The following is an 8,706-nucleotide window of genomic DNA, read 5'->3' as shown; positions in this document are numbered from 1 at the left end:
TAGCCAAAGCACACTCAAATAGTACGCCCTACGCGTAGAAAAATAATGCAAAGGTTTACAGGAAAGAAATAAAAGTGAATGGAGATTATGTGTTTGTATACACTTCCAATTAATATGTTTTGTTAAATGTGGGATTTGGATGAAAAATAATTAAAAACAGTCAATCGTGAGTGTCTTGAAACAACAGTCACTTTCGAGTATCAATCCGCCAACGTCTCGTAGCAACTGAAAAACTAATAGACTTGCACAAGTCAACCAATTAACTTAAATTTTGCATTTTGCATTGGTTGTAGTTCTTGTTGCATTTTCTATCACTTGAAAAACAACATTAAGTTGGGAAATACTCCATGATTTTTTGGAATTAGAAAAATTAGAAAAAAAACTAAAAAAAACACATTCAAATATCTGACCCTATAACGTATAAACCCTTCCTTCTGTACCGGTAGTGTGAGTTTAAACGTCAAAGTCCATATTTTACATATGTACATTTTAAAGCAATATGAGGCTCATTGTGGAAAAAATGCAAATGTTAAAGAAGGAAAAGAAAACAATTTAGGTAAACCTACCCCTGCCTCCTTTGATCATGTGACATGCACCTTTGACACCCCGAAACACTATACCACTCCCACCGTGGTCAGCCACCACCACCAATATATTTACTAAAATGGGTTCAGGATGATGAATATGTATGCGTGAAAACAAAATCCATTCGATCCAAAATACTGATTATTATGGACTTAATATACTAATTGGTATTTTCTAAATAATACATTCAACCACAGCTACGGGCAATATGCTAATTTATACTGGTTTGCACCCAATAACACGCACGGTTCCAGTCCATTGGAGAAGTCCTCGATATCGATACATATATTGGATGAGTTTGCGCTATTTGGCGCAGGTGAACTCTACAAAAGCAACCATTAAACAGCCTTCCAGAAATATGTGCACTGAAACGTTGATCAAACATAAATTGCCAATAATAACTGCACAAGTAACTGTTAAAGTCGCTAAGTACAATTGTACAAATTGCTAATTAGAACAACTCAAGTCACTGTTAAAGTTTTTAATTTTAAATATTCAATTCGCTAATTAGAACAGTACAAATCTTTAATTAGAAATTTACAAGTCTATAATAAAGAAAAAAATAAAGCATGTGAGATTTTAGCTTGAACTATTGAGGTCGTTGGTAAGAACAGTAAAACTCGCTTATTAGAACGGTTCAAAGAGTTCAAAGCTATAAATCAACAAGTAGCTTGTTAGAAGTGTACAAGTCGTTAATTAGAACTGTTCATTAACGGAGGAATAGTATACTCAATAGGCCTACTGACTGGCTAAATAGTGGAGTCGGGGTAATGGGTCCATCAGTCGAGGGACTTTCCGAATGTGCAAATAACTGATCTGTGGAATATATGTGATTTATGTATGACCATTAGTGAAAGCAATGTATATAGTAAAACCAGACAAGATGTTAATATAAGACGGTTTGAGATACATATCAGAATATCTTATAAAAAGTTGTAAGAGGGTATGACATACATATGAGAGTGTATTAGATACATATTAGAGTGTATAAGATACATATGAGTGTGTATAAGATACATATGAGAGTGTATAAGATACATATTAGAGTGTATAAGATATATATAAGAGGGTATGAGATACATGTGAGAGTGTATAAGATACATATAAGAGTGTATAAGAGCTATATAAGAGGGTATGAGATACATGTGAGAGTGTATACGATACATGTGAGAGTGTATAAGATACATATAAGAGTGTATAAGAGATATATAAGAGGGTATGAGATACATGTGAGAGTGTATACGATACATATAAGAGGGTATGACATACATATGAGAGTGTATAAGATACATATGGGAGTGTATAAGATACATATGGGAGAGTATAAGATAATATGAAAGTGTTTCAGATATATATAAGAGGGTATGAGATACATGTGAGAGTGTATAAGATACATGTGAGAGTGTATACGATACATATAAGAGGGTATGAGATACATGTGAGAGTGTATACGATACATATGGGAGTGTATAAGATACATATAAGAGGGTATGAGATACATACATGTGAGAGTGTATAAGATACATGTGAGAGTGAATAAGATACATATGGGAGTGTATAAGATACATATGATAGTGTTTTAGATATATATCAGAGGGTATGAGATACATGTGAGAGTGTATAAGATACATTACATGTGAGAGTGTATAAGATACATGTGAGAGTGTATAAGATACATAAGGGAGTGTATAAGATACATATGAAAGTGTTTTAGATATATATCAGAGGGTATGAGATACATGTGAGAGCGTATAAGATACATGTGAGAGTGTATAAGATACATAAGGGAGTGTATAAGATACATATGAAAGTGTTTTAGATATATATCAGAGGGGATGAGATACATGTGAGAGTGTATAAGATACATATGAAAGTGTATAAGTATAAGATAATATGAAAGTGTTTCAGATATATATAAGAGGGTATGAGATACATGTGAGAGTGTATACGATACATATGGGAGTGTATAAGATTCATATGAGTATAAGATACATATGAGAGTGTATAAGATACAATATGGGAGTGTATAAGATACATATGAAAGTGTTTTAGATATATATCAGAGGGGATGAGATACATGTGAGAGTGTATAAGATACATATTAGAGTGTATAAGATACATATGAGAGTGTAATAAGAGATATATAAGAGGGTATGAGATACATGTGAGAGTGTATAACATACATGTGAGAGTGTATAAGATACATATGGGAGTGTATAAGATACTTATGAAAGTGTTTTAGATATATATAAGAGGGTATGAGATACATGTGAGAGTGTATAAGATACATGTGAGAGTGTATAAGATACATATGGGAGTGTATAAGATACATATGAAAGTGTTTTAAATATATATAGGAGGGTATGAGATACATGTGAGAGTGTATACGATACATATAAGAGGGTATGAGATACATATGAGAGTGTATGAGATACATGTGAGAGTGTATACGATACATATAAGAGGGTATGAGATACATGTGAGAGTGTATAAGATACATATGAGAGTGTATTAGATACATATAAGAGTGTATAAGATACATATAAGAGTGTATACGATACATATGAGAGTGCATAAGATACATGTGAGAGTGTATACGATGCATATGGGAGTGCATAAGATACATATGAGAGTGTATAAGATACATATGAGAGTGTATTAGATACATATGAGAGTGTATAAGATACATATAAGAGTGTATACGATACATATGAGAGTGTATAAGATACATGTGAGAGTGTATACGATACATATTAGGGTGTATAAGATACATATGAGAGTGTAAAAGATACATATGAGAATGTATAAGATACATATGAGAGTGTATTAAATACATATGAAAGTGTTTTATATATATATAAGAGGGTATGAGATACATGTGAGAGTGTATACGATACATATAAGAGGGTATGAGATACATGTGAGAGTGTATACGATACATATGAGAGTGTATAAGATACATATGAGAGGGTATGAGATACATATGAGAGTGTAAAAGATACATATGAGAGTGTAGTAGATACATATTAGAGTGTATGAGATACATATAAGAGTGTATAAGATACATATTAGAGTGTATAAGATACATATGAGAGTGTATAAGATACATGTGAGAGTGTATACGATACATATTAGGGTGTATAAGATACATATGAAAGTGTATAAGATACATATGAGAGTGTATAAGATACATATAAGAGTGTATAAGATACATATAAGAGGGTATGAGATACATGTGCGAGTGTATACGATACATATAAGAGGGTATGAGATACATGTGAGAGTGTATAAGATACATATGAAAGTGTATAAGATACATATAAGAGGGTATGATATACATGTGAGAGTGTATAAGATACATATGAGAGTGTATTAGATACATATGAGAGTGTATTAAATACATATGAGAGTGTTTTAGATATATATAAGAGGGTATGAGATACATGTGAGAGTGTATACGATACATATGGGAGTGTATAAGATTCATATGAGAGTGTATTAGATACAAATGAGAGTGTATTAGATATATATAAGAGGGTATGAGATACATGTGAGAGTGTATAAGATACATATGAGAGTATATAAGATACATATAAGAGTGTTTAAGATACATATAAGAGGGTATGAGATACAAGTGATAGTGTATAAGATACATATTAGAGTGTATAATATACATATTAGAGTGTATAAGATACATATGAGAGTGTATAAAATACATATAAGAGGGTATAAGATACATATTAGAGTGTAAAAGATACATATGAGTGGATATAATATACATATTAGAGTGTATAAGGTACATATAAGAGGGTATGAGATACATGTGAGAGTGTATAAGATACATATTAGAGTGTATAATATTCAAATTATAGGGTATAAGATACGTGTAAGATATACATGTAAGAGGATATAAGATACATGTAAGAGGATATAAGATACATGTAAGAGGATATAAGAAACATGTAAGATACATATCACTTTACATATAGGTCTCTGGTATTAGGTATGAGAGTACAGGATGAATATACGTAAGCAGGCATTATACGATGCATACGTAATGGTTAAGATACATGCTATTTTCTATATCGACCCAAAAACGTATTTATGTCGACTACAGGTAACAAAATCCTTGAAACAGTGACAATTGAAACCCGATATTTCACACAGTAAAACAATATACGATATTCATTTCAAACACGTGTGTCAGATTACATTAGCAGTGTAAGGAACTACCATTCCATAGGTACATCACCATGACAAACCGTGTAAATTAATCAGAAGCTACGTGGTACATAGTCCAATAAACACTGGAAATTACCGGACGGCAGGTGCGACCACGTGCACCGTTCGCTTTATGATTATCGATGGATCTTTCATTAGGCGGCGAGTTCCGTGTGTGGTGCCGAGTCTATAAGCGTGATTGTTACGCGCCGTTAACCTGTGTTTTGGGAGTATTATAAATACCAGTCAACAGAAAGGACGGACATATCACGCAGAGAAATTACATGATAATCATTTCCGGTGCGACATAATGACGATGACCGCCTTTAAGGTATGTATGTATACGGTGTAGGTGTGTGTGTTTGTGCTACTCGAAGTGTTAAACATCGATGGTTTGTGTGTCGGTGTTATGGTGGCTGAAGAGGCAACAGATGTACGACTAGCGCCATGTTCACCAATGTCTCTTCTCAACCATAGTAAAAATCGATCGTTGTATAAGGGCTAGTGCTGTGCGGAGTACAGACTGTCCTGATTCATTGTGTTCGTAACACCCGGTCTACGTTCTTTGTCGGGTGGGGCCGGGGAGGATTACTATGACTAATATTGACCACCAGGTTTTAACCACCCTACGACTGGACAACTTCCTTTGGTGACGGTAGCTTCTGCAGTTTCATCAAGATTAAGGTGAGAATTTTCGCAAGTATTGGGTCGGTATCCTCGTATATACCATGTATAGCTCGCGTCCGTCTCATCATCACCCAAATCACGCTTGTTTCTATGGCAAACGGCGTAGCTCTTTCTATTACTATCGATACTATGACGTGACGACATATTGGCACCTGAAGTCACGATCATTGTTAGTGATGGCAGTATTAATCCACGTCCTGTTTGATGAAGTGGTTCAAACATAGTACTGACATTTCTAGATTTACATTAACCGACTGTCGTGTCTGATAGTAATCATTGTCATCTCTGTGCACCGGTCTCGGTAATGTAGCTGGTTTTATTGGCGGAACACGTGCGTCCATAGTCTTTTTAGCATCTTAAGGATATAATGCATTTTGCAGCGGGGGCCCATAGTCATAATGTTTGAGGTTTGAGGTCGTTCTGTCATGATTAAAAAGTATTATGCAATTGTATTGTGGAAATATACCAATTTATATTAAACATATATAGCTTTTGGACTGACTTGATATCAAATGTAATCTAAACAGAGCGTACTTTGTATCAATTATATATTATGATGAAATTGTATCAGTGTGTATTTAACAAAGCCAATAATAATCAGATAACGACTAGGATAGCATCGTTCAATGAAAATCTGGTAACGACTAGGATAGCATCGTACAATGATAATCTGCTAACGACTAGGATATCATCGTACAACAACAATCCGGTAACGACTAGGATAGCATCGTACAATGATAATCTGGTAACGACTAGGATAGCACATGCATCGTACAATGATAATCTGCTAACGACTAGGATATCATCGTATAATGATAATCTGCTAACGACTAGGATAGCATCGTACAGTGATAATCTGGTAACGACTAGGATAGCATCGTACAATGATAATCTGGTAACGACTAGGATAGCACATGCATCGGACAATGATAATCTGCTAACGACTAGGATATCATCGTATAATGATAATCTGCTAACGACTAGGATAGCATCGGACAATGATAATCTGGTAACGACTAGGATAGCATCCTACAATGATAATCTGGTAACGACTAGGATAGCAACGTACAATGATAATCTGGTAACGACTAGGATAGTATCGTACAATGATAATCTGGTAACGACTAGGATATCATCGTACAATGATAATCTGCTAACGACTAGGATATCATCGTACAATGATAATCTGGTAACGACTTGGATAGCATCGTACAACGATAATCTGGTAACGACTAGGATAGCATCGTACAATGATAATCTGGTAACGACTAGGATAGCATCGTACAATGATAATCTGGTAACGACTAGGATAGCATCGTACAATGATAATCTGGTAACGACTAGGATAGCATCGTACAATGATAATCTGGTAACGACTAGGATAGCATCGTACAATGATAATCTGGTAACGACTAGGATAGCATCGTACAATGATAATCTGGTAACGACTAGGATAGCATCGTACAATGATAATCTGGTAACGACTAGGATAGCATCGTACAATGATAATCTGGTAACGACTAGGATAGCATCGTACAATGATAATCTGGTAACGACTAGGATAGCATCGTACAATGATAATCTGGTAACGACTAGGATAGCATCGTACAATGATAATCTGGTAACGACTAGGATAGCATCGTACAATGATAATCTGGTAACGACTAGGATAGCATCGTACAATGATAATCTGGTAACGACTAGGATAGCATCGTACAATGATAATCTGGTAACGACTAGGATAGCATCGTACAATGATAATCTGGTAACGACTAGGATAGCATCGTACAATGATAATCTGGTAACGACTAGGATAGCATCGTACAATGATAATCTGCTAACGACTAGGATATCATCGTACAATGATAATCTGCTAACGACTAGGATAGCATCGATCGTACCAGATGTTTTAATTGTTACTGACAACAGCTACATCAACTGGACTGATGACGTCATAGTTATTGTAGGACATTTTTGTTGACATAATTTTCCTTGACATCACTACCATTGTGGTACAATACTAGCAAATATTTCAATTTATGTTCTTGGTGGCACTGCAGTACAAATTCTTAAAATGTTTAGAAAGAATTTATTTGAAAGAAAATTTATGAAAAATGCCAAAGATTTAGCTGTTTCATACCATGAATAAGTCGAACCCCATAAAAGTAGAGAGAATGACCCTATTAGAAGTACCAAGTTGTTGACATTATATAACCAGTTTCCTTACATCATTGCTATTGTAATAATATATTGTTCATATCATTTTCTGTTCCTAAATACACAGATCATACTTATATACATCAAACACCATACTGTTATCCACACTATACATCATACATACACACATACACACCATACTCCTACACATACACACACACCATACTCCTACACATACACACACACCATACACATAAACACCATACTCTACACATACACCATACACATACACACCCTACTCTACACATACACCATACACATACACACTATATATCATACATACACCATACTGTTATCCACACTATACATCATACATACACCATACACATACACACCCTACTCTACACATACACCATACACATACACACCATACTCTACACATACACCATACTCCTACACATACACACACCATACTCCTACACATAAACACACACTATACTCCTACACATACACACACACCATACTCATACACATACACACACACACCATACATATAAACACCATACTCTACACATACACCATACACATACACACTATACATCATACATACACACATACACCATACACATACACACCCTACTCTACACATACACCATACTCTACACATACACCATACTCCTACACATACACCATACTCCTACATATACACCATACTCTACACATACACCATACTCTACACATTCACCATACTCCTACACATACACCATACTCTACACATACACCATACTCCTACACATACACCATACTCCTACACATACACCATACTCTACACATTCACAATACTCCACACATTCACCATACTCCTACACATACACACACACCATACTCTACACATTCACCATACTCCTACACATACACCATACACATACACACCCTACTCTACACATACACCATATACATACACACCCTACTCTACACATACACCATACTCTACACATACCCCATACTCTACACATACACCATACTCTACACATTCACAATACTCCACACATACAC

At 35.0% G+C, this 8,706-nt stretch overlaps 1 protein-coding gene across 2 annotated transcripts in view; it reads left to right on the top strand.

The window, feature by feature from the left end:
• The first annotated feature begins 4,936 nt into the window (after nt 1-4,936).
• Nucleotides 4,937-8,706, top strand: part of LOC110448326 (arrestin domain-containing protein 3-like) — a 66,487-nt gene continuing 62,717 nt past the window's right edge. The window contains exon 1 of one of the 2 annotated variants that reach the window (XM_021494500.1): nt 4,937-5,137. The gene's annotated coding sequence lies outside the window, so the exon portion shown is untranslated. Of the gene's footprint in view, nt 5,138-5,323; nt 5,491-8,706 lie in introns of those variants that run through there. The other variant, XM_021494501.1, reaches the window with a different exon arrangement.

The sequence above is a fragment of the Mizuhopecten yessoensis genome, unplaced genomic scaffold (genome assembly GCF_002113885.1).
Source record: "Mizuhopecten yessoensis strain PY_sf001 unplaced genomic scaffold, ASM211388v2 scaffold4001, whole genome shotgun sequence".
Classification (NCBI taxonomy): domain Eukaryota; kingdom Metazoa; phylum Mollusca; class Bivalvia; order Pectinida; family Pectinidae; genus Mizuhopecten; species Mizuhopecten yessoensis.
The sequence above is the reverse complement of the archived record's forward strand: the minus strand, read 5'-3'. Positions and strand labels throughout refer to the sequence as shown.